Consider the following 27,257-nt stretch of genomic DNA (forward strand, 5'->3'; position numbering starts at 1 on the left):
TTGATGATGTGAGTTTTGGCGGGATGGTTTGATGGCCTAATTTGATTTTTCTATGGTTGTTATATGAACTACAATTTTGTCTCTACTTGAAAAAAGTGTATAAAATGGAGTATGTAGTAACATAAGATCATACATAATGTCAGCATTGCCACTGTCTGTATGATAATCCAAATATCTTTTTTATTTTTATTCATTCATTACAAAAATGAAAGCTAAATTTAAAGGTAAGACTGAATATTTTTGTGCTTACAGGGCTGTTATGCTTTCTTGCATGTCCTACACTGTTGTGTCTTGAATTTTTATTAAAATATGGTTGGTTGGATTAATTAAGTTACTTATATGACGAAGTAGTTAATTCTGCAATCTGTGCACCAACCTTTGTGATGCTCTTACCCACTTTGCGGGAGAATGACTTCATCTGTTGTGTCACGGACCTGCTCGGGGAAGCTCCAATGACATCACACGAGTTTCCATGTCTCTACATCCACACCCCCTGGGGAATCGCCAGTTGCAAGACCGGCACCATCAGGGAAGCCTCTTCCCTGCCTGCCCTGGTTTATTGCCACGCCCTTCCCAGTTGTGATCAATTGCACTAATTCACTTCCCTACTTATGTGTGTCTGGAAGATGCAAGATCTTCTTGGTTTGCTCTAGTTCACTTGAGGAGCTGGCCGATCTGGTTATTAGGGTAGACACCCGGATCCACGAACATCAAGGGGAGCAACATAGAATGGATGGACGTCAACATTTTTTTGGAAACCCCGCCTGTTAACCCGTCATATGCCAGACCCAAGCTGATGCAAGTGAACCAAGCCCATCTTACTCAAGTGTAATGGCAGTGGCGGATGGCTGCTAGGGTTTGCCCCTACTGCAGTCAAGCCAGAAATTCTATTGCCACCTGTACAGTAAAAGGCTGTACCCACCAGTGAGGAAGAGGACACTGGTGGGTGTGGCTCTTACACATCCCTCCTTGACAAGGAGGACCTTTTTGCAAGCAGTGGTATCAGGGGGGTCTAAACCTCAGCCACTGGCTGCACTGATTGACGTCAGGGCGGACAAGAACTTCATCAACTCCACCCTTGTCCAGCAGTGGGGAATTCCAAGGACATGAGTCTAATCTCCCCTGGTGGCTCATGCTCTCAGTGGTCAGAGGATAGCCACAGTGAGTTGGTATTATTCACCATTCCTCGTCCCCAGTGCCAGCAAGTTTCTTTTTTGTGGAGAAGAAGGATGTGTCTCTCTGTTCATGCATTGATTACAGGGCCCTCAGTGACATCACCAGGAAGAACCATTATCCACTACCTCTGTTGTCATCAGTCTGCGCCCTGCTTCAAATGTCAAGGATTTTCACCAAATTAGACCTATGGCGTGCCTACCACTTCTGTGAGGGGGATGCATGGAAGACGGCCTTCAACACACCCATTGGCCACTACGAATATCTGGTGATGCCCTTTGGTTTAACTATTGCACCAGCTGTATTATAGGGTCTAATTAACGATGTCCTCTGAGACTTGTTGAATAGGTTTGTGTTTGTCAATCTTGACGACATTTTGTTTTGTTTTTTTCTCTCACATAATGAGTAGGACCATGTTCAGCATGTTTGTGAGGTTTTACAGCAGCTATTTGCTAATAACTTATTTGTTAAAGCCATCTTCATCGCCATCTCCTTTTTAGGGTTTGTCGTAGCTGAGGGTTTGGTCTGAATGGACCTGAAGAAGGTTAAGGAGGTGACTAAATGGACACAGCCTCAACACAGCTTCAACGCTTTCTGGGGTTTGCAAATATTTACAGGTGCTTTACTTAGGGGTACAGCTCAGGCGATGGTTTCATCACAGCACTCACCTCGATTAAAGTCTTTTTCCAATAGACAACGGTGGTCCAGAAATCTTTTTCTGACCAACTCAGGTGTCTTACTTCAGCTCCCATCCTGAAGTTACCTGATCCCACAAAACAGTTTGTCATGGAGGTAGATGCTTTTGGGACCGGAGTGGCAGTCATTTTGTCCCAGTGTTCCTCTCTTGATGATAAATTACAACCCTGTCCCTTTTTTCTCCATAATTTGACATTAGCTGGAAAAAAAATTATGATGTAGGGAGCCAGGAACTTCTGGCGATTAAGTTAGCTCTGGAAGAGTGACAGCAGTGGCTGGAAGTGACCAAGGATCCATTTCTGATCATCCATTTTGGGATATCTTCATTCTTTGAAGCAATTCAAGGATTACCAAGGATTTTCACCCGTTTCAACCGGCCAGGGTCAAAGAACCACAAGCCCTATGCCCTGTCCCAACACTTTGGGGTCGAAGAAGGTAAGAGGGAGTCCAGACCCATCCTGCCAACTCATTGTTTTGTAAGGGTAGTGTTCTAGGGAATCGAGGAGGCCCTCTGGGTGGTCCAACGCTTCATTTAACTGCCTGAGCGATGTCCATCCAACTGACACTCCTGATTATCTATGATTGCAGACTCTCCAGTGGGGACTGTCGTCTCTCTATGCTGGTCACGCCAGAGTCCATCGATCCAGGGTCTTACTCTGGTAACATTTCTGGTGGCCTGCAATACTATGTGAAATCTGCAGATATGTATCCTTCAGCCCCATCTGCATTCGGAAAAGAACTCCTCTTGGACTTTGGCCGGTCTGTTACAACCCCTTCCCATTCTCCATTGTCCCTGGTCCCATGTAACTTTGGATTTTGTTACTGGCCTTCCGCCATCCAGGGGTTCACCAGTGTACTTATGATCATTGACCACTTCTCAAAAGCTGTTCATTTTGTTCCAGTCCCCTTTCCAGTGTTGTCTGGTTGACAACCTCCATTGTTCCTAGCACTGGAGGAAGGTGCTGGATTGTCCATTGGATGGTGGTCGTTGGGGGGGGGGGGGGGGGGGAGGTACTGTCACAGACCAGTCATGGGAGATGCAAGACTGGTACCATGAGGGACGCCTCTTCCCTACCTGCTCTGGTTTCCAGTTGATGTCACGCCTTCCCAGTTGTGATCAATTGCACTAATTGACTTCCCTACTTATGACACGTCTGCCAGACTTATAGTTCTAGTGGTTCCCTTGTGGTTTTTCCTATCCTGGGGTGCGTTTCTTGAACAACGACGGAAGTTAGCATTAACGATGCATCGTACTATGGTAGTTCAAACTAACCAACATCCGACCAACGACTGTTTCTCGAAACCGTCGTACCACAGTTGTTCGAACCACGTTAGTTAGTTAGTTAGTTAGTTAGGACTTATGTAGTTGGAACTACAGTGGTTCCAGCGCTGATTGGTCAGACTCACGGCTAACCTACCGTAGTTTAAACCACAATGGTTCCAGCGCTGATTGGTCAGACTCACGGCAAGTCGTGCACAACAACTAACAACGCACTTTCACAGCCGGTCGCGTACAAACACTCGCGAACTGTGTAAAATATATAATAATCACACACACACACACACACATGTATATTTATTTGTGACATCAATTTCTGTCAGTCACATAACGCCAATAAAATGAAAATTAGCAATCGCGGAAAAATAATGCGATGCTCCTTGGAGTGATAAACAGAATAACTTTTATTCCGACGTTGTCGCTTACAGAATATTGTTATACTGGCTGACTGGAATACACAGGTGTGTGTAATAACCAAACATTACAGACGTAATTTCCCGAGAACAAAGGCATGGATTCGTATCTGGCCGCTGTAGTGTCATTCTGCTAACATTACCCACCCCTGTGCTAATTAATACTTTGCAGTCTGAGATTTGCTCACTACAGACAGTTACCGTACTTATGACCAGAGACCCACACAACAATTACGTTTCAAACTACATTTTCAGACAACTTCACATTATATGTGATCGTAGAGCTAAATTATTTCTTATTAGGTATTAAAGATTATTAAATTTCTTACTTACACGGTGACTATACCCTTATTGCACTGTATTTTCCACCATCGCTGACGAATTTACATATAACTACGCTTCTAACTACAGCTCGTGAGCTGTAGTTCGAACTACACAACTTAACGACAGTGTTTGCGAACGTTCGTTCGAACTATGGTTTCGAGAAACACCTGCGTCGTTCAACGATACATCGCACCACGTAAGTCCGCAGTATCGTTACCTATGTAGTTTGAACTATGGTTTCGAGAAACACCTGCGTCGTACTTACATAGTTTGAACCACGCAAGTTGCTAACGTAGGTAGCAACGATGGTTTCGAGAAACGCACCCCTGCCTGGCTGGTTTTCTGATTTCTTTTTGCCCTTTAGATCTCGAGTCCTGCTTAGCCGATGACTGACGACACACCTCCTCCAAATCCTTTTCTGTCCAGCGACTCTGAATATTGCCTAAGCCCTTTGATTGCCGATGCCAATCTACCCACCAACTACCACCTCCACCTCCTGATTAGGACACTGGTTATTTGCCCTGATTCTCCCAGACAGTCTCCCAGAGTTTTGCTCTGCTCTTCATAAACTATCTTCCGGAAACTAATTTGCACAAATATCCTTCCTACCGCACATCCGGACACTGTTGCCTTTAAATCCACCAATGAAAACGTGTTTTCTTTTAAATTATAGACATCATGTGAAGTGTAGCATAATGTAGGCCTAGCCTACGTAACATACAACATCACGCCGTTTACTTCAGTATCATATCTTTGTATATAACAAACTGAAGGTCAACATAAATTCACCCCTGCCATTTTTAACATGATAATTTGCTACTGATCAAGTACTTGAGTATTTAACATAAATAATCTAATATTGTTTCAAGAAGCCTTTTCTAGTAAAAATAAATCACTGATCTGTTTAAATCTATACAAAACTTAGCAAGCTCCAAGAATAACAAATCGTGCTTTAGGGCATTGCTGTATTTTAGAGTCGGTTCATTTTTTTCAGGGTATCCTGAAAGCCTAAACATGCTACTATACCGAGTTCTGTGCTGCTGAATCGTCAAGAAAGTATGATGAAACCTGGGGTAGATTTTCAGTAAGTTTCTCCAGCAGTAAAAACATTACAGCCTTATAAACTATACATAAAATAAATAGAATCACCATTGTCTTGCAAGGAGATGGTGTGTCATGGTGAACCAGCCTATGACTTGTACTGTATCAAAAACTGATATTTCATTTAATTTTAATACGGAAATTCCATACAAGAACTGCGACGTCCGTGTAAATTTAGCTTGTTTTACCACTATTAATGTATGCACTTATATTGTTACAATTTACAGTGTTTGCCGCAGTTGGTGGGTTTGGTAAATGGAAATTGCCAATATTATATTTACACATAGCCTACATTTAAAAAGAAGTGATTAGTATTGTAGCGTCGGTGACCTGCGCCTTCCACTAGCGGGGGTTAACATATCCCAGCATGCTCCGCGCGAATGTAACTAGCCCATTTTGCTGTCTTTCAAATAGCTGTGCAGTGTAGCCAATTGTCGCGTGGGCCCTTACCTGTGTTTGCCTCTTCCTCCTCACCTCTCTAACTCCTCACCTTGTGTGCAACATGCAGTTAGTAATGGGGTCCTTGGTTCGTGAATCGTGGAGGTGTTTGTGTGTGCTACAGCGTAATTTCTATTGTCGTGTGAGTACTTTTTTTTGGTTCATAATAAAAATAATACACAAATAATGGTTGCAAAAAGAAAAGCAACATCAGAATATCCTAACCAGGTGCCATCAAAGTCCGGTATTCAAAACAGCCAAGAAGTGGAAGGCTTCGTTATATTAAAGACGAAAAGGGAGAAATATTCTGCCGCATAAATTTCTCACAATCGAATTCACGTTTGATATATAATGTGCCATAAGCCTAATAAGAATTGTTTATAAGTTTAAAGATTTAGCAAGTTTAATTGGTATTTGAAGATTTTGTTACACTGTAATATTATTTTATATTTTTTGCAAGTTGTAATTACTGGGTTGTCACCAGTAATGACTCAAATGCCACAGCAACCAGAAGCTGACATCTGATTTATTTCATCCCCACTTGTTTTGGGATTTTGTTTTTAATTTAGCATGGTTCCAAATCAACAGTAAATCACTGCTTTGAAAATTCTTTTCATTGTGGGAGTATATTTGTTAGGGAAAGTGAGTTATTAATTGTTTATTGGGAAGCTAAACTGTCTCCACATGCACAAAGTGCATAAACATCATTTTCTTATTTAATAAATGGCATCAAATTCAAAAGGTTGTATTCTAGAAGGTAAAAAATGCAAATTTGAAAGTGGGTATTTTGGTTATGGATGAAATGAACATGATATTTATATCTATCTGTCTGTCTAGCATGTGAGTGAATTAAGTCTGTACGGTCGAATCCAATCAGCAGTTTTGTCAAAGGCGATAGCTGAAGAGCTCAGCTGGAGCAGAGACTCACGTAGCCAGCAATATCCCCAGGAGCACAACTACAAATCTTCTACCTTCAATTCAATTAATAAAAAATCTTTTGACAACTGAGCCAGGATTGGTTTTATTTTTTAACGCATTAGCAGTCAACAAGCTGAATCATTAACTTAAGGTACCTTCTATCAAGAACACACAAATACAAATACAGTATTGATTTTGCTTGATGAAACAGCATAATGACTGATTCTATCACAAATGCATATTACCGTTTTGTTAAGGAACAAAACAGGTACATTTCTGTCAACCTGACTGGCAACATCACTGGCTGATTTTAAATGCTTGTATAATCTTCTTTGAATGTTGTTTTCTGAATTCACGTCCAGTAAAGTTTATTCACCATTGAAAAGGATGGTAACACTTTACTTGAGGGGGCACAATGTAGTAGTACACTTCTTTTGTTCTACTACTACTACTTCTATTACTTAATATATTGATACTACAACTAGAATTTCTACTACTTAATGTACTAATAGAAACTAAGTGTTGGTTATGTACTGATCCCATTTTCATTCATAATTAGTCAATCATAACACTTCACATATTTCATGCAGATACTATATTTGTTTATGATTTGTACTTGAGCAGTAACTGAATAACAGTAGTAGTAACAGTATTTGTGCCCCCAGAAGACTGAATATTCTGAAAAAATGGGGAAAGGCGTGTCCTTTGGCACTTCTGCTCGGAAGTAAGACTCCACAGACAGTGATAAGACACTAACTATTGAGGTATCAGATTATTCTGGTCATTTTCTGGTAGTTCTCAATACATCACACCAAATAAAGTTTTCACATACGGTGCTGCAGCTGTTTTGTAAAAGAGGTATGGAAGATCGTGTTAATGTCAAGGCAGCCATTTGAGCCATCTACTTCTGAGTGACTGTTTCCTTTGTCCTGTGTTGCAGTGCTTGTTGGGTGGCACTGAAGAAGACTCTTCATCACTGCAGCTGTACATATGCAGTTTGAAAGTCAAAAGCATCCAACTGATGGTCATTACAAACCAATCCTCAAGTAAGGTGGTGTTCGGTCTAAGCCACTGGTTCAGACACAACACCCTCAGGCAGATGGCAAAGGGGGGGCTGCAGGCTGGGCGGGTCTTGTTCTCTTCATGGGGACTCAGTGGGGGCAGCCTGGGGGGGGGGGGGGTTCAAGCCAAACTCCATGTTTGGTGAACATTTGCATCTAATATGCCAAATATGTTCATGGAGTTTTTCCTTTTGGAGTTGAAATTATTTGACATTTATGCATCATATGATTCCTGTTTTGACTTATGCCTGTTCTGCAGATTATTTCATGGACTGCACAAGTTCTACACAAAAAATATTTATAACACAGCAAAGGCAGTGTCCCTCATTTTCATCACATTTATAATCAAACGGTCTAGTTTAATCATATATACTGTTAAAGAGGCTTATACAACATGTAAAATTAGGTTTTTACAATGTAACCTGATTAAAATATTTGACCATGCCGTCATGTCAGACAAAACAACATTTACTTCTGAATGTTGTCCTTTGAAATCAGATTTACATAACCCTAACCCTAACCCTAAGCCTAACCCCCAAAGTACTTGACCAGGATAAGTGGTTAGAAGATAGATGGACAAATGGATGAATATATATGCAAATCGATTTACTAACACTGTATTCACTATTCCGGGTTTTGAATATAGTAACAAATATGGGAATATTTACCTCCTTCATCAATATAAACCATATTTGCACCATTATAATGTATTGATAATCACTGCTGATAATGTGATTCTTTTGAAAACATTTTAAAAATAATCTGTTAAATTCACCTTCCATTGGCTAGTCTGAATGTATGTCCATTATGTGCATTTTCAACACAGCTGGTTTATTACACCTGACTAAGAAAACATAGATAATATAGCTTTAAAAACCTCACCTTGTGTTTTGCATGCATAAAGACATCACGCTTATAATAAATTGCATCAAAGCTGGGTTGATCATTCTCTGTTTTACAATCATAGGATATTTTAAGGTTCTCCAGCATGCCCGGTTAATTAAATTGTGTGCTATCCCCTTTGGACTTACAGTTTACAGGGCCATGGTATATACTGCATATCAAATGCAGATGTTTTTCAGGCTTGTGAAATCTGTGGGCGCTATTATACTGCAGAAAAGTAGCATGCATTTGGTCCGTATTCCCTGTGCTCTACATCAGTCTGTATAGGTCATGTTATGGTTAAAAATTATAAACCAACTATTTGGGTCACTACTAACCCAAACCTCACACTTCCAGGGCTGGGTATATAAATTCTGCCCCTATTCTGTGTGTGTGGAGTTTGCATGCTCTCTCTGAGTTTGCATGGGTTGCCTTCCCTGCTCCACAAACATGCAGATCGGAGAATTGACATCTCTATATTGCCCATAGGGTGTGGATGCATATGACCTGGTATCCCTTTGGGGGTGTCCTATTGCCATGTGCCCCAGACCTTGTCTGATAGGCTCCAGGCTCACTTTAGCCCTGTGCTGAATAAACAGTTGGAAAATGGATGGATGGGTGAATGAAAGGCAACAATGTATATTTTGAAAAGAACTCACCAGGCCAAAGAGAATCATTGCTTATTGTTAATTATAGTAAATCGTTGTCTTTCACTGTATATGTCTTATCAACAAACAGATGCCTTGTAATGTCAGTGTATTGTCAGAATGATGGATGCTGTATATGGGACACTGGGATGTCAGAGTAATTTACAAGGGTATAAATAACTGACTTGATGATAATATAGTGCCGTATTGATGTAAGGGTCATGATAATCATACACTGGGTGCAACTTTAAATATAACATGATATAACAGCATATGATTCTGAACAAACTAAATGAAAATAATTCAAGAATAACCCACACTTTCATAAATTACGTTACATAATGATTAAACTATTAAAATACACCCACAATTTCTTTAGGCACATTAGGGTTGGTAATTTCCATGACAGGCAATTATGATCGAGAGAGTTCAAAGTATTTAAATTTATCAATCAAAACAGTACTAACAAATATCAACACAAGTAAATCATTACTGTTGAATCAATATAGCAATGTAAATCCATATTATTGGTTGCAACATCGTAACTGAGAGATTTCGACAATTTGTGACTCTCCTACATGGTCATTGTGTCTTGAAAATCTGTCATTATTATATATTTGAAAAACAATCTGTTTTCTCAAATCAGCTTCCAAGTAACAAATAAGAAGAGTCTAGAGGTGGAAACCTTTCTTTACTTGCACTTTTCTTTGGTTACATTTACTTTATTGAAATCAATTACAATGAATTGCATTTTCCCACCCAATTATGTTGTGTTATGATTCTGGTATCTGTAACATCTGTAAGTCTACTGTGGTGCTCTGTGATTTCTGGTACCTTAATGATTTGTCTTAATGCTATAAAAAGCATTAGAATAAAAAATTGAAGAGCAAATTTCCAAAACTCACTTAGTCCTTTTTGTCCACAGGAATCATACTTACTCATGAACTTATACAGTGCACTTAGTGGATTTTGGAAATTTCCAAATCTCCTCGGGTACGAAACACTGTAAAACAGGTCATTTTTGAAAATGCAAGCTTTCTGTGCTGTTCTCAACCTGAAGACATGCGCTTTTCTTATGGGGGGGGGGGGGGGTGATTTCAGCTGGGAAAATGCCTGGTGCTTTGACCTGGAGTAGCTATCATTCAACATCGACTGATGAAAACAGAGCAATCAGTCAACCTCCGCAATGCCCCCCCCCTGCCCGTACCCACCCACATGTCCAACCCCGTCCGTTGTGACTCCCTTCACCCACTAATCTTGGCAATGATCAGAAGTCCCCCCCCCCCCCGCTCAGAGCCGTGTCTGTGGCTCTGTGTCACCTCCCCAATGCAGAGATTGAATGTCGGCAGCTGGAGCTGGGAGCTCTGGGGTGGGACCGTGGTGGTGCACTGCGGCCGGCCACTGGGGGCTTCAGAGCTGGGTTAGGGTTTCAGAGGCCCAGATGGTGCTGTAACCCCCCCCCCCGCATAGCTTTAAATGCAAAGTCTTGCTTCCTGGCTTTGTGTCTCAGGACCGACCCACCCACGGAACGATAGCTGTTCCTGCCATGGACTTGTCCCATGGGGGGGGTGGGAGAGCCCAGGGTCACAAGAGGCATGAGCGAGATGCATCAAGTGCTGCTCTGATGACAGTGAGAAAACAGCTCTTTGGGTTTGAAGATGCAAGGTCAGAAGGCAAAAAGATACACAGACAAGCCATGTGCGACAGATAGCTGGAATGACAACATACAAATGTGTAGAGAAGTGTACCTTATTACCTCAAGACTGATTTAGAAGAAATCTTACTTACCATGGAGTAAATAAAAATAAAAATTAACAAACGTTGCCACAATGTGTATTTTTAATCAATAGCCTGGCTTTAAACACGTCACACTCTCACCTAACTGTGTGTCGTTTAAATGATTAAGTAGAAATTCATAGCTCTTTTCATATTGGAGCTTCTTGCAAAAATCAGGGCCTGCTGAAGCCACATGTTTCTGTGGAGAGGACGGCACATATGTTCCGTGTTTTGTTGTCAATCATTCCGGCGATCAAAGCCTGTCACAGCCCCAGTGAGACGGAACTTCTGCTCCATCTCCTTTGTTATTCCCGTGGATGGAGCTTCTCCTTCATGCATGCTGATATCGGCACCATTGCAATTATGGTAATTACTGTTGCTATGATGGTTATAATGAATCTTAACTGATTGACGCGTGCAGTGATCATCTTACGGGGAGAAAGCATTCAAACAAGGCAGTGTTTTAATACAGAGAAACTTTTATGTTGCTTTTATTACTTGAATAAATGGATCAAGTAGACAGCTTTTAAGAATAAAAACTGTTCTTCATAAGAATTATGGGACTTCACACTTGTGCATTCATTTTAGGTAATATCTACAATAAAGCTTCTAATAAAGTCCAAGGATGTAAAATTCACAAGATTTTATGATAATTTCAAATGCCAAGTAAGGTAGGGAGCCAATTGTACTTGACTCCCAAAATGCCATGTTCTGCAAAATATTAGAAGATGATTTTTATATTGTTGCTGTTCACAGGAGTTGGAGTAAAGTTTATGGGACAAGACGTTCTGTCATTTCTGGCAAAGTCATCAAGATCAGACGTTTCTTGGGGAACAGCCTAACAACGTGACAAAGCACACGAATTAGAATCTGAAACAGACAGCAAAGCTTTTCCCATTCATGCAGCCATGTTGTTTTTAGTTTTTCAAAAATAAATTAATGACACTTGAAATTAAAACAGTTGGTGTTGATTGGAAAGTAGAAAAATGATGATAATTTTGAGTACAGAAACTCAACTTTGTATGGACATCTGGTAAAAAACAGAAAACAGCTTTTGATTAAGGTTTTTTTCAGTAGATGAAGAGTCACTTCAATTAGGGTGAATTACAGTTTCCTCTGGGCTCTTCTGAGCAAAACCAGCTTATTATCTTGGATGGAATTCCTTCTCAGCTCAGCACATGCACAGAAGTACGACATCGCAGATACCAGAATGCAACCTTAAAGTAATGCAAAAAAAAAACATTTGTTACATAGCTGTAGCAATTTCAACTGAAACATTTAGATCACCCAGATTCTATACTCTCACACTCTGCAAACTGAATATCTTTTTAAATGCTATTATTACTTTTGTTAATAATTTTATTTACCCTAATAAAATGTTTCATTTGCCAGTTACATGGCAAACACATGGTGTAGTGCATTAGATAAATGCAATAATTACCAAGTAATTATTATTACTAAGTTGTCATGTTTTTTGTATTTCAATATATTTCCAAAATCCATGCTGTAGTGTTTTTATGTTTTATTAGAAATGCACATTTTTCCCTTATGGGGAAAGTCTGCAGTGTAGGAATTACAATGTGTTGTGTATCCATGGCCTTTTGAGAGTTCAGCACAAAACAGCTGAACGTGCATAGAAACTGGGAAATCTGTATATGGGAAAATATGTGGTGAAGAGGAATTTCTGAATATTCAGACACAAGTGAGTTGCTGCCGCTTTTCTATATGAGGTCTATGCATGAATGTGGGCCATTTGACTCTTTAAAATCCCCTTCCTGTGCCTGTCTTCCATTAAATCTCTTCCAGTGTCCCTGGCAGGCACTAAACAACGACTCAGTCTGAGCAAAAAACACCACATGCCAAATTAAAATAAATACACAAACGTATATACAGATATTTATTTACACTCAGTAGCCACAATTGTTTACATCTAGCTATAGTGGGGAGGACCCACTTCTGCCTCCAGAACCACTGCAGATTTGATGGGTTGTGTGTTCTCAGAAGTCTTTCTACACACCACTGTTGTACGGAGCTGTTATTTTTGCACTTGCGGCCTTCCCCTTCGTTTTAACGAGTCTGGCCGCTCTGCTCGGACTCCCCTCATTAACAAGATGTTTTCGGCCACGGAAATGGCACTGACTGCATGTTTTTTGTTCATGGCACCATTCGCGGTAAACTGTGGAAATACTAGTGTGTGAAAATCCCAGGAAGGTGGCTGTTTCTGGGATGTTAGAACCACCATGCAAGGCAATAATCACACATTCTTTCTTTCTTTCTTTCTTTCTTAACAATACATTGGTTGGCTTTCACAAATTATGACATTCTATCTATTTATCTATCTATCTATCAAGCACAGCATCTATTAATGAGTTAATTTAGATACTTCCTTCAGTCTGCCCAATATAGAAATACAAATCATTAAAAAAAAAAAACAACGTTTTTTTTTGCAGCGTTGACTGTCAGTCACAGGAATTTTCGTTCGGGTTAAAAAACGAAAGATATTCTGCAATAATTTCCACCATCCAGACATTGCAATGTATGTTTTCCGTTCTCTGATTTGGTTATTTGGTTTTACCAGCTTCTCGCAGCGCTATAATTGGGAAGCGGAGCAATACCTGCACGATCAATGACGATAGGCGTATAATCCGTGTATATTAGGACGCTCACGTAATAAGTGTGCGTGATGAAGGGAAAAACTCTTAAATATCATTCAGTGTGACTCTGAATGACAGCTTTTCCTTCTCCTTCATCCCCCTCCGTCGCATGTAAACTTTGCATTGCAGAGAAATAAAATACCTTCGTAAAGCGACGCCCTGCATTGCGGAGCAACCCCCAAAAGCACGACTGGGATCCTTTAACCGGTTTGTTTTTTAAGCATAGTCATGCAAATTAATTAAGTTAGGAAATGCATAGCTCTGTTTACGGCGGCGTTTGACAGCCAGCTGGGTGCTTATTAATCCCTTGCTTTCATACATATTCTGAAGGGATCTCTGTTTAGCGAGCCGTCATTGTCGTTCACCTTATCTGTTATTTTCCGCCCATTGTGAATATAGCTGATTTGCATTAACTTAAGCACCCATCCCCCCCACCCCGCCACTTTCCCAGGTCAAAGGTCATGTGACTCAAATGTCTACCTAGGCAGGCAGCAGTGGGGGCTAAAGATCATTGAAATTTATTGGTAATTCGGATGCCCCTGGACGCGCAGCAAATTGGCCTCTGTCCCCATAAGACGTAAGCCCATGAATTGTTACTCTTCTCAGCTGTCTGTCACTGATTCCCCCCCCAGCCTCAGTGTGTTCAGGAGGCTGGTTTGGCCGCAGGTTTTCCCTTGTCGTTCTCATTGTTTGACCACAGCTCAGGGTTTCTTTGGCGGGGATTCCTGCCCTTCTTCAGCTTAAAGGAAATGTCCCCATTCCCAACAAAATGCCACAGTCACATGATTAGTGCTAACAGGCGCTGCATGCTCATCCCCATCAAACCCTTATATTGGATACTAACTTTGATATGTAATTTTTCACAGTTATCTAGCATTAACTGTGTTACATCAGGACCATACTTGTACTGCACTTTTTGCACTTCAGTCAGTATACATTGAGTTCTTGCACCACCACAACTCTCCTCCATGCCTCCTTTATACTTTATGTGGTACAGTATGTAGAATATTCTCTAGTCACTGTGTAGATGTAGTATGGAATGTGTATTGTCAGGTCAATGTGTAAATGAAAGTATGTCATAGCATCTTGTTTATGAATGTGTGAATGTAGCCCCAACGGGCTAAAACAGATGATATTTCATGTCTGATGTATACATGTATGTTAATGGTATGACAATAAAGATCTAAATATCTCTTGAATCATGAATTATTAAAAACAGTTGGCATCTTCTATAGTAGTAGTTTAAGTATAGTAAAGTACTTTGATATTTGAATCTAGAAGTTGTGGGGGTGGGGGTGGTCCTAGCCATTTATTGCCTTTAATGTAAACAAATTAATATCTAATTAACCATATACACTTGCCACTTTATTAGGTACACCTGTTCCACTACTCGTCGAAGCAAATATCTAGTCGTCCAATCATGCATCAGTAAAACTATGTATGAACTCATACAGATACAGGTCAGAAGCTTCAGCTAATGTTCACATCAAACACCAGAATATGGAAGAAAGGTGATTTAAGTGACTTTGAATGTGACATGGTGCCAGATGGGCTGGTATGAGTATTTCAGAAACTGCTGATCTACTGGGATTTTTTACACAGAACTCTAGGGATCTCTTTACAGACAATGGGCCGAAAAAGAAAAAATATCCAGTGAGTGCTGGTTTGCTGGGCAAAATGCCTTGTTGATGGCAGAGGTCAGAGAAGAATGGCCAGACTCATTCAAGCTGATAGAGAGGCAACAGTAACTCAAATAACCACTCGTTACAACCCAGGTATTCAGAAGAGCATCCCTGAATGCACAACACATCAAACCTTGAAGATGGGCTACAGCAGTATAAGATCACACTGGGTGCCACTCCTGTCAGCTAAGAACAGAAAACTGATCTAATCTAGTCATTTGGTAATCTAGTCATTTGGTAATCTAGTCATTCGGTAATCTAGTCAATCAGTAATCTAGTCATTCGGTAATCTAGTCAATCAGTAATCTAGTCATTCGGTAATCCAGGCATTCGCTCACGAAAACTGGATAAGGGAAGATTGGAAAAATGTTGCCTGGTTAAACGAGTATCAATTCAACATTTAGATGTTAGGGTTAGAATTTGGCATAAACAGCATTAAATCATGGATCCATCCTGCCTTGTATCAACAATTCAGGCTGCTGGTGGTGTAATGGTGTGGGGGGTATTTTCTTGGCACACTTTGGGCCCCTTAGTACCCACTGAGCATCGTTTAAATGCCACCGTCTACCTGAGTATGGTTGCTGACCATGTCCATCCCTTTATGACCACAGTGTATCCAGCTTCTAATGGCTACTTCCTGCAGGATAACACACAATGTCACAAAGCTCATATCATCTCAGACTGGTTTCTTTAACATGACAGTGAGCTCACTGTACTCAAATAGCCTCCACAGTCATCAGACCTCAATCCAGCAGAGCACCTATGGGATGTGGTGGAACGGGAGATTTGCATCATCAAGGTGCAGCCGACAAATCTGCAGCAGCTGCGTGACGCCATCATGTCAACATGGAGCAAAGTCTCTGAGGAATGTTCAGGCACCTTGTTGAATCTATATCATAGAGAATTAAGGCAGTTCTGAAGGCAAACCTGGATCCATCCCAGTACTAGCAAGGAGAACCTAATAAAGTGGCAGGTAAGAGTATTATGTCCATGTCCAATGATCGATTGGCATCCTGTCCAGGGTGTATCCCAGTCTTGTGCCCCACCCTTCCAGGAAAAGGCTCCAGGCCCCTTTGCAAGCTTGACTGGGCTAAGCAATTTGGAAGATGGGTGGATGAATTGAATGTAATATATTAGCGTGGCTTTATCTGCCTTTTCTTTATAGGGACAACACTATACAGCACCAGCCTGCAAATGTGGCTTCATGTTGGGGTTATGAGCGAATACAGAATGAATCACGTCACCCTGTTAGCCTAGTTACCGGGGGGGCTGCTATGTTTTTACTCAAGCACGCTTCAGTTCACACCGGCCCAATTCTGCTTTCGACTGCATCGCTCAGTAAGACAGAACTCTGGAGAACAGATGTTTGGGGGGTAGGGGGGGGGACAACAAAAGGAGCCAGGTGACCCAGTGCCTGAAGATTAGAATTACAACACTGTCTGTCTGAACTGCAATTATGCTAACTAGCTTCATTACATTCATGCTGTTTACGGTGCTATCAGAGGGCAAACCACAACTGCAGGGGGAAAAAGGTGACTTTGGTCCAAATATTTTTGCATTTATGACCTTTAATGGTAGAGAAAATGTATCTAGTTCTTGTTCACTGGTGGCTGAGAGCTAGGTGGCTCTCCCTGTTCGGCAGGGATCCTGAAGACGGCGTAGCTGAAGCAGGGGGGCTCCGAGCAGAGGTGACGTGGGGTGGGCCGCAGGCCGGGAACGTGTAAATAGGTTTCTTCTCGCATTTTTCTGGCTCGCTGCATATTTTCACAGCTCCGAGCTGAAAATTAGAAGCAGGCCGGGCGAATTGCGAGTGAGGTGGGATTTCAAGCAAAATTAGCCCCCGGTGGATTTGGAGTTGCGACGGAGAGTGCTGGGGGCCTATCTTCATTTGGAGGGGGGGGGGGGAACATGGAGCCTCTGGTGTTGATGCAGAAGATGATGATCGTATTGAAAGACTGTTATCACCTGCACACAAGCAATGCTGAAATGCACCAGTCTGTTAGTATTATTGTGAGAATAACAGGGGAATCTCATTCTTATGCATTTAAGGCGAGTGCAGCTGCCAGTTTTTTAAAGCACAAAATCACCCATTATTTTTCTGTGTAAAAATTCAATTTCTAAAAATAATTCTGACAATAACATTTCCTTTAATACTTCTGTACTGCATTTAATCTCAAAGCCTGCAATAACGTCTTATGCCTCGGAATGTAATTAAAATAATTATGCAATTAATGCAATTAAGAAAGTAGTAAGTGTTTGAGGTAACTCGTCGCAGAGGTTTTGGACAATGTGAAATGGGATATGTAAGTACCTGTTGTTCTGCCATAGCTGTTTTAGAAGAGTCAGCGCATAGTATCATAGGAACACATTGCACTTAGCGTTGGTCATCAGGCTCGTTCTACCGCAAGAGCATAAACACATCAGCTATCAAAACACCCTCTTTTGTCTTTATTGTTTTGTCCTCTCTCCCCGACAATTATTTTCTGTTGGGTGAAGCTGTGAAGGAAAGCTACCCCCCCCCCCCCCCCCACACACACACACACAGACAGCTTTCTGCAGGCTCTGTGGAAGCTGGCAATCACCAGTCTGCCGAAGTTAATTGCCAGGCCTTGTTACTGCCGCAAGTCTGCTGTTTTCATCGACTTGCGTCTGTCTCTGTGGTGTTTCCCAGAGACAGGGGTACGTGAAAACCCCACATCTCTATAGCGGCCTTAAGGGGCACTTTGGGTGTGCATCTCCATCTACTCTTGGTGCTAATATGGCATCCTGGAATGACTAAGTTTGCAGTACTGATCACATTAAAGGAGGCATTGTCGTGGTGTTAATACTAAGATTACTACGGAAAAGAAAGAAAAATATCAGCCACAAAATCAAAACAAGGGGAACAAGCCTCAAGCCGGTAGAGCGGACATCTTGGTGCCAGTGTACCTGAAAGTGGAAGTGTAACTGATGTGTGGACGTTCCTGAACAGATGGCAGGCGTTTATCCAATGGCCATTTAAGCTGGCATTTTATCCTATAGCCAGCTTTCCAAAAGCCTCCGTCCTGTGCCATCCAGTGCCAGGGTCAGGTTAGTAAGGCTCAAACCTTGAATGTTTTTAGCAAAGCCACAATTTTATTCGTTCGTTATATGAATAATATGATTCTCTTGTAATCAAACACACCAAATTCAGAACCATAATGGACATGCAGCTAATGTTTAATGTTTTTAAACAGAATAGGCATAATTTTGTACTTTTAAATCTTGAACCCTGACTCATGAGCAGGATTCTGGCCTCAGCTCTGAATCTCCCCAAAACCCGAAACCCCAAAACCACCCGTGATACCAACAGAGGGTGTGGGATTTAAAGGTTCTAAGGTGGGCAGGGGGAAGCAGCAGTTCAACTCAAGGATCTTGAGGAGGAATCGGTAAATAAATGCAAATATTATTAATATATACAGCAAAATATGCTATTATATTCTAGGTCTAAACAATGCACTCAACTGTGTAAATATACTGAAGGTGAATTGCAATCTTTCAAAATAAAACCAAAGGCTGTCTAGTATCTCTAGGGCTCTGCTTAGTTTAGTTGATTTTCTTTAACTCTTTTATTTAGACAAAACTCATAAATTGTTTTAAGGGTTCTGTAGGAATTGAGTGGAGGTGGCAGGAAATTGGGAAGAATGTGTGCTGGCATTAGAGAGGAAGCCCCTGAGGACCCCTGAGCAGGGGGGTGGGGGTAGCTGAGGAATGGGATGTAAGGGTGCAGAGTTTTGTTCATTAGGGTCACGATAGAAGTTCAGCTCTGTGATAGCAATGCCTTGGAGAGCTGAAAATTCCTTAGCAATTCAGCTGAAAACAGATTGCCCTGTATGCATTTGCGTTGGGACGTTCAACGAGAATAATATCAGTAATTCATTTGAAACGTAACTGTTGGAGTATAAAAGGGGCTTGAAATCAAAGTGAAAATGGAACCCTGTAGTTTAACTTTTTTTGGTTGTTTTCTTGTTTGCTTTTAAATAAAGTTTAAAGAAGCCTGTACACTGGGCCATAGTCGATTGAGTATAGAAATATTCCAATTGTTTCCCGCCTTTTGTCAGTAATTATCAATATTGTCACCATGTGCTTTGAATCCGCTTTGGCCAATGCTTTTAAACCGAACATGACATGCTTGTCAGTCGTCTGTGGAGGTCCCATCTCGTTCGCAACCCCCCACTGTGATCGTGTGTAACCTATCAGGTGCTCTGACCGTTCCCTCGATTTATTTTCAGATAAATGCTGCCCGAGAGACTGATGTTTACAGAGTCCCAGTGGACCAGACAGATGGAAGAGGGAGACACGGACCTGCCCACAGACACTTTGACTCTATTCATCCATTACATAGGGAATATATAGAGCTGAATCTATCCAAAGTGTCCCCTGCTTCGTGTTTGTGCTTCCTGGGATCAGCTATGGATACATGGATGAAAGGATGCAGTATGATGATCACGCACTTGGTGCATATACTAAACACATCCTGTTTCTCGTTTACCATACACACGCCTTCATAAATCTGAATCTATTAACTGTAAAACAATGCTTATGTAAATGCAGAGGGAAAAAATCCAAATCACACAAATTACAAGGCATTTGTGTACGAGATTCTGAAATTAAACTAGGAACCACACGGGACTTGAATCATTGTTACAGGTCACTCTATTGGAAATAAATCAGGGTACAAATTATTCAGTGGAACTCCTGATATGACAGGTAAACACCAATGCAAATTACAGGAATCATTAAACATGCAATGTGGTCCATTAAAACAGGCATAGAAAAATCAGCTATTGTGAATCATTTAATGTTTACGACCCAAAAATTCTTCCCTCTGTAATTAATAAGAATGAGAACATCAGAGGGGGCAATAGAGTGGTATTTTGTGATTGGCTGGGTAGATCTAGGTTCATGAAGAGCTCAGTCTTTCAGCCAACCTTTTGTGGAGGGAAAATACGGTCAAGGAGGGGTGGAGCAGAAGATGCATTAGATGTTGTAACCTGGGATTTGAGCCCCCAACAACAACAGAATAAAAATAATAATAATCATCATTAGGCATTGTGTCTGTCACCAGGGACTTTGTAGTTTGATCATAATTATTGCTCTTGCAGTGATCTAAGGCCTGGGAATTGAGTTCCCTCTAACTGTCACACTGAAATTCATTGCCTCGTGTAAGATATACATTTCAATAGAGAGACATTGTCATTGTCATCACACTGAGTGTGGTGCTCTGCTTCAGTTTCATCACGTCTGTGTACAGCTTCGGGCTGTAATACCACACGCCGTTTGTGTGTGAGGGAGGGATCGGTCTGCATGTTTCATTACGGTCACTTTGTGTGTATGCCCTAATTAAAGACCGTATGTTGTGGTCCTTTTGGAGAACCACTGTCCACAGTGATGTAAACCTGCAGCAGTGAGAGCTAGGAGGCCACAACAGAGAAATTTAAATGAGTTGCCACCTCCACCGTGTCCAGTGAGACTTACCTCACTTACCCACATAGAAGGATGGTTTGAAGTGACGTGACCCCTACTGGCTTTTTACTTACACTGCAACTTTGAAAAGATGAACGAGGAACATAGATCTAATTTTTCATTCCGTCTTCACTTCTGCTGCTTCAGCTGACACGCACATACATACAGTAACATACAATTCTGTCTTTCTAATAATACACCAATATCACTAGATTAATATACGGACAATAACTCCATTCCTCCATGTTTGGAATGTTTCATAGGAGAAATCAAATTATATGGCTGTGGCATTGGGGGACCAGTAGGGGGCAGCATCCTTTGCTGGGCTGCAAGGCTGTTGGAGGTGTCCTCCAAGATCCCACAGCTCACCCTATGCAGAACTCCCCCCCTAGTTTGTCTGACGAATGGGGGAGCGGGCGGCCGTCTGAGGATCCGAGCGGCAGATGAAGTTGGCAGAGATCCCTGGTTCTGCTCTTCCTGGAGACCCCTTTCAGACAGAGGCTTTCCCCACCTCTCACACCAGGCCTTTGAAGTTCTTCATGTTGTGAGAAGCAGCTAGACTACTTTTGGCCTGAAGATTACAGAGCACAGTGTCTTTGAAAAGGACCATAGTGCCTCTGGAAAAAAAGCATTAAAGTATTAAAACATTAAAGGACTGAAGTTAAAATAGTAATAGACGAAGGGCAAGGCAAGTTTATTTATATGGCACTTTTCTATACACAGACGTCACTCAAAGTGCTTTACAGACATGGACAGAACAGGTGTAAGTCAGGTAAAACAATCAGCATAAAAAATAATTAAAAGAATAAAAGTGCAGCGTCTAAGATAATTAAATATGCAGATTTCTTTGAAACGATCCAAAAAACTATAGAAAATAGCACAGTTTTTTTGGGGGGAACAGGCTTCCAGCAGTGAATCGCATAGTAACTAAATACCTGTAGATAGTATTAGAAGGCAGTAGATATTATTGTTTCTGTTCTCAGGGACAAGCAGGGAGGTTATGCGTGTCACAGAGGCACCCAGATGAACCCAGTGGCGACTTCCTGTCAGGCCGCCGCCTGCCGCCTTACCAGCGCTGGTGCACGGACTTGGGCACGGCCCCCCACTGCTCACCACGCTCCCGCCCGGGCCTTTCACCGCGTATGCTGTTGCTAGGAAACAGCAGCGACACTGGAGATTCCAAAAGGTTGGGGGGTGAGGAGCCCTGCCGGTGCGCTCCTCTTTCTCCCGCTAGCTTTGCTCCTCTGCCCCCACGTCGGAGTTCTGTCCCGCCTCCCCCTTCCCGTGTCACTTCATGATTTGTTTTCATCTGTCCCCTCACCTGTTGCCACCCCCCACCCCCCATTTTGCCGGACTTTAAATATTTGGCCAGCAGTATGGGTGCACTGTGGCCCCCTTTATCTTGTCCTCCCATAATGCCGCTGGTCCATTATTTTTTTGATGGATGACCGTTTTTATCACGCCAAGCCGCAGGGGCCATTACTAAAAGCAAACATCCATCTCACTGGAGGGGGGCATACATTTAAAAATCCCAGGTTCTCGAGGGTGGAGGGGTGAGTAGTGGGGGGGGGGGGGGTGTTGGGGTGTAATATATGTCTGATATGCAAGAAGAGTGTATTAGCTTGTTAACAGACTTATGGCCTGTTCTGTCCTGCAGATTGAGTACTTTTGATTCGCTGTGCCAAAATTAGCTAGCTGCACAGAGCATTAATGGCAGGAATTTTCTCCTTAATGTCTCTGTGGGTGGATTGCAGCCTCAGAAATGGCAGGTCACAAGACGGCCATGCACTTTTTTTTTTCAGCTGGTAGTTAGGGTGACGTAACAAGACACTGCTCATAATGTCTGTATTCATTTCAGTATCCAGAAAGGGCACTATAAATATGTCAACAAGAATAAATACAATAAGGATGATGATGATGATTATTATTATTATTATTCCTTTCCCCTCTGCCCACCAAAACTACCACAAATGACTTTGTTTAATGATTTAATTTTTTTTCTGTATGTATGTCTGGAAATAATAAGATTCACTTACAATACAAAAACCCAACATTACTGAAATCTTACTCCGAAGGACCATAATTTGGGGCCTGCCAGCTGCACCTTTATTGACCCCCAATATATTTCCTGTTCTTTAGAAAATGGTAAACTTGCTGCAGTCTGCTTGCTGACTTGGATTGATATTTGCTTTTACCCGGCACAGTTTGGGGGGGGGGGGGTCTGTTAAATCTGTATTGATTGTTATGCTGGATGAATGCGCAGCCACGTAGTGTGGGCCAGTTGGTTGAGGGGTAACCCCAATCACTAGGGGGAGCAGGAAGCATATAGCTGAGGAAACAATGGATGAGGTGAATGTGTAGGACAAGGGAGAGACTCTACCACAGTATCTCGAATTACCATGCAGTCATACCTAAATTGTTACTTGCCATATCAACCTGGGAAAATGGATAACACTTCAGTTTGCATTTGTTAACCAAACCAAAGAAGGTGACAGAGAGACCCTGGATGGAGACCAAACTTCTTTGTTGTCAGCAGATGTGTTTGGGGGTGACAGACTTTGGTACATTTTGCTTTTATGTGGCTGAGTATTTAAAAGGTATCCAGATATTATGATTTCCCAGCACAACGATTGCATTGTCTGTCTCTCAAATGCATCATTTTACCCAAACACCTTTGCAAGAACGTACCAGGGGAGACAAGGGGTCTCACTTACCCAGCCTGAGGTCCCACTAGAGAAAATATAAGGGAATTGGCAGGTTTACTTGAGGTCAGGAAGATAAAAAAAAAAAAAATCACACATTGCCATGTGACCAAGCTCTGAATGAATATTAATAGCCTCCATTTTACCACGCATGAAATCATTTAACTTATATGTAATAACATCAATATATACCTATTTTATGGGTCAGTAGCTGGTTCTTTTTGAGGCCCACAATGTCATTAATGAAAAATGTGAGTAGTTCTCTTTATAATTTTAGCATAAAATGCCATGCTTGCATAGTTAATATGTACCAAACTGTCTCCCAGTAGATTGTGAATGTTTAAGCTTGCAGTGCAGCGCACTTTAAACAGAAGCCATTATGGTGCTTTTTAAAAAATATGTGATATGCTTCACGTACAGATCCATAGACAATTAGACTTTATGTGCACATTTTTTAATTAAAACATTGCACAATTAGTAGGTAATACGCAAAATGCTTTCAGTGTTTCAAAACGGATCATTTTAAAGGCATCGGATACTTGAACAGAATATTTTATTGATTGATTAATAATTTAAGCTCATTGAGTGTATTCTTGGAGACCTCTTCATTTTACTTATTGGCAGTTATTACACCAAGTACTGACACAAATTGCATTCCTTTTAAAATCACTCTACAGTCCCTTCTCGTTAGCTACTGAGCAGATGGTAGGCCAACATACAATTTTATAACTTTGTAATATAGTCTGCATTTCAGTGTGCTACATCACAGAACCTTTTGTTTAATCTGTACAGGTACATCCCTGGTGACTATTGGGTGGATATACGGTTCCTTATTTATTAGTCTGTTCAGTGCTGATGAAGATATTGAAGTTTGTAACAGAAAATCAAGCAAATCACTTGAGCATTCAAAGGAATTTATTACAAAGAAATCTGCAAGTAAGTCTGCTGATAAAATGAAACAATGTGTCTTTTGTGTTCAAAATTTATCAGCTATGCCTTTACCGCATATAATTTTAGAAAATATAACTTTTCATCAATCATCTGAACTGTTTTATTAAAAATTTACTTGTTTACATAATATCCAACTCTTGTTTTCAATGTTCAAAGCTGTTCTAACCTTGTGTAACATGTATCATAGTGAAGGATCTTTATTAGTCTACATGAGAGAATCAAAGAGTGCAAAATGTAGGTGGTGGACAGATTATGCATCAATTGCACATGTAATTCTTTCAGATGGTCATTTTTTGTCCTGTAGTTTTGGGATTTGTAATTGTGGTGAGATGGGGCAGGGAGAGCCCCCCCTTTTAATGGCTCACAGGCTTCGTCCAACACTTGCATCCATCTCGTCTCCAAGGCAACTGATCGCAAGCAGGGTGGCCCCCGGTGGTTTGGATTCCGCTCCGTAGACACACCGCGGGATTAGATGATTTTAAGGGGTCAGAGGCAGCCTATGAATGCTTAACACCTCACTGCTGAGGTTAGAAATTAAACCTGAGTTAGTGCGTACGACGCCATGCAGTTCCGCTGTATTACCTTTGCATTGCTTTTTATAAATGTATGGAAGTTGAATGCCAGAAATTAAATACCTTAATCGTCACTTAACATTCATAAATATTTCATTTTTAACAATAAACTGACAAAAAAATTATACTAACATGACAGATCTATATACAAGCTACTAATTTTAGTGTTCCTCCAGAAACTAACAATTATAATTAACTTTATTAGTTACACCCAAAGCAAAAAATTTTGGCCTTTTGTGTGATTTTATAATCTCTTAGCCATGTGGCTGTTTGTAACTGTACCCATTGTCAGCCAGGACTGTCTGTATGTTTTAACTGGAACTTGAACAGTGTTGCCAAAAACAATTTAAGGGTATTTTTTTTCCACCACAATTGAGCCTAACGGCTTTCAATGGGGGGGGGGGGGGGGGGGTACTGCTGGCTCAGTTCATAGTCGATTTCATCTCCACTCCTGCATTTTAAAAGCCCTGGAGGGGAGGGGTTAAGGAGTGTGTGTGTGTGTGTGTGTGTGTGTGTGTGTGTGTGTGTGTGTGTGTGTGTGTGTGTGTGTGTATTGGGGGGGTAGGCCCCAGTACTATTCCGTAGAGAGGGCAACAAAATGGGAAGACGTGGATCTGTTATTGGAATATATACTGTATAGAGAGAATGGGGGGGGGGGGCTGACCAATAAAAAAAGGTCTCTGACTAACTCCTCCTCAGACTACCAGCCTGGCTGCTTTATAGAAAGCCCATTAAACACAAAGTAATGCTCTCAATGTAAATTTGCTTCATTGTTGCAGATCTGGGTTTTACTTAAACCATTTACAGCACACGACACTGAGAAACATCCCTGTATATTATTCATCGGGGAAAGTTCCTCCATAATCTGGCAACTAATTTGTGATGACAAGTTGCAATGTTTGGTTAGAATTATCACTGGTTAACAAAGTCTTAAAAGGCGATATAACAGTACATAAGAAATTATTTGTATATCCAAAGCTGAAAGTCATGGTGCTACCCAATATTATCAAAGTCATGCAGGATGGAGAGGTTTTTTAGTGGAGAGTGACTTACATATTAGATGATGGATGGATGGGGAAAATTCTTCTCTGATTGAGAGCATATAAGAACAACAATTGATACTTTATTGATCCCCGTGGGGAAATTGTCTTTATGCGTCCCTCAACTTGCTCTTTGGAAAGTAAGCTGTCTGTGAAGGGCGGCCACCTGTCGGGGTGCCCAGGGGGCTGGGGGTTAAGGGCCTTGCTCAAGGACCCACAGATAGGACCCACCTGAGGCTGGGTTTGAATTGGCGACTTTCTGATTACAGGCACACAGGCTTAACCCACACGCTGCCCACAAAACATGTTTTCCGACGAGGATGGGATTCGAACCCACGCGTGCAGAGCACAATGGATTAGCAGTCCATCGCCTTAACCACTCGGCCACCTCGTCTTATGATTATATCCCCGTAGTATTTTCAGACAATAGACTGGACACTGGAATCAGTGACTTCCTGTATGTCTCAATTGACTGCCCTATGGTTTGCTTAGCATCATGTCAGGATTGGTAACATTCAGAATCCAACATATTGTATTTATTGTAAATTTAAGTTATCAATACATGGATTCACAGTGCCACGTAGCTTACTGTAAATGCAGAAAAATCAATCAATTTAACCACATAAAATGGCTAATAATAAGGGGCAGACCTAGAAATATGAATATGTTTAAATGTAGCTTCTTTTGTTGTACATAATTGCAGATTATGTCACATTTATTATTATCCCACTTACACCTATCCATGTCCCGTTCAATGTCTTAGACAAATTTGTTTGTAAATTTGATACAATGTAAGGTGTCTGTTTTTTTCTGCTACTCGAATTTGATTTTAATGATATATTATTCATCTTCCATCAGTCAGGATTATACATTGAAGGCAACATGTGAGACTGTGTTACTTGCCAACATCCAGGCAGTTGGTTACCGTACATTTCACCCCAGAGAATGACAAGTGTAGCTAAGGACACAGAAGCATAACTAACATCAGCATATGCCCCCCTCCCCAGAGAAGGGTGCTCTGCCTAAACTACCTTTCCTTGCTTTTGTATTGTTACCACGTGTGGGTGTTTGAGGAAGTTCCCCCCTGGGGGGCTGCAAACATGAGAACCAGGTGTGCCAAATTAAAGAGGGGGTGGGGGGGTTTATTCTTTGGAATTATGCAACAGATCGTGATGGTAGCGGGTTTCGGCTATAATGTGCGACGGACTTATAACTGGTATTGTTGGCAGGGATCCGGGGGAAATCACAACAGGGGTGCTTGCGGTTGGGATGAGAGAGAACTGCTGAATGAAGGCTTGTGGTTTCAGGCTTGGTCCGCCCTCTAGGGTAGCCGAGACAGTGGGTTGGACGATAGCCAGCCCACGTCCCTCCCCCTTGTCCCTATTGGACGTAGGACTTCTATAGGGGCACTGACTTGCAAGTCCTCTCTTACCTAAAAGAAGATTAAAAAATCAAATATATATT

At 41.4% G+C, this 27,257-nt stretch overlaps 1 long non-coding RNA gene and 1 other non-coding gene across 2 annotated transcripts; one reads left to right on the plus strand and one right to left on the minus strand.

The window, feature by feature from the left end:
- The first annotated feature begins 2,864 nt into the window (after positions 1 to 2,864).
- Positions 2,865 to 6,432, plus strand: LOC140590842 (uncharacterized). The gene is made up of 2 exons (XR_011991693.1): positions 2,865 to 4,081; positions 4,250 to 6,432. It is a non-coding gene; the product is annotated as an uncharacterized lncRNA (long non-coding RNA).
- Positions 6,433 to 26,105: 19,673 nt separating this feature from the next.
- On the minus strand, positions 26,106 to 26,187 carry trnas-gcu (transfer RNA serine (anticodon GCU)). Its single transcript has one exon. It is a non-coding gene; the product is annotated as a tRNA-Ser (tRNA).
- Positions 26,188 to 27,257: the final 1,070 nt, after the last annotated feature.

The sequence above is a fragment of the Paramormyrops kingsleyae genome, chromosome 1 (assembly GCF_048594095.1).
Source record: "Paramormyrops kingsleyae isolate MSU_618 chromosome 1, PKINGS_0.4, whole genome shotgun sequence".
NCBI classification, from domain to species: Eukaryota; Metazoa; Chordata; class Actinopteri; order Osteoglossiformes; family Mormyridae; genus Paramormyrops; species Paramormyrops kingsleyae.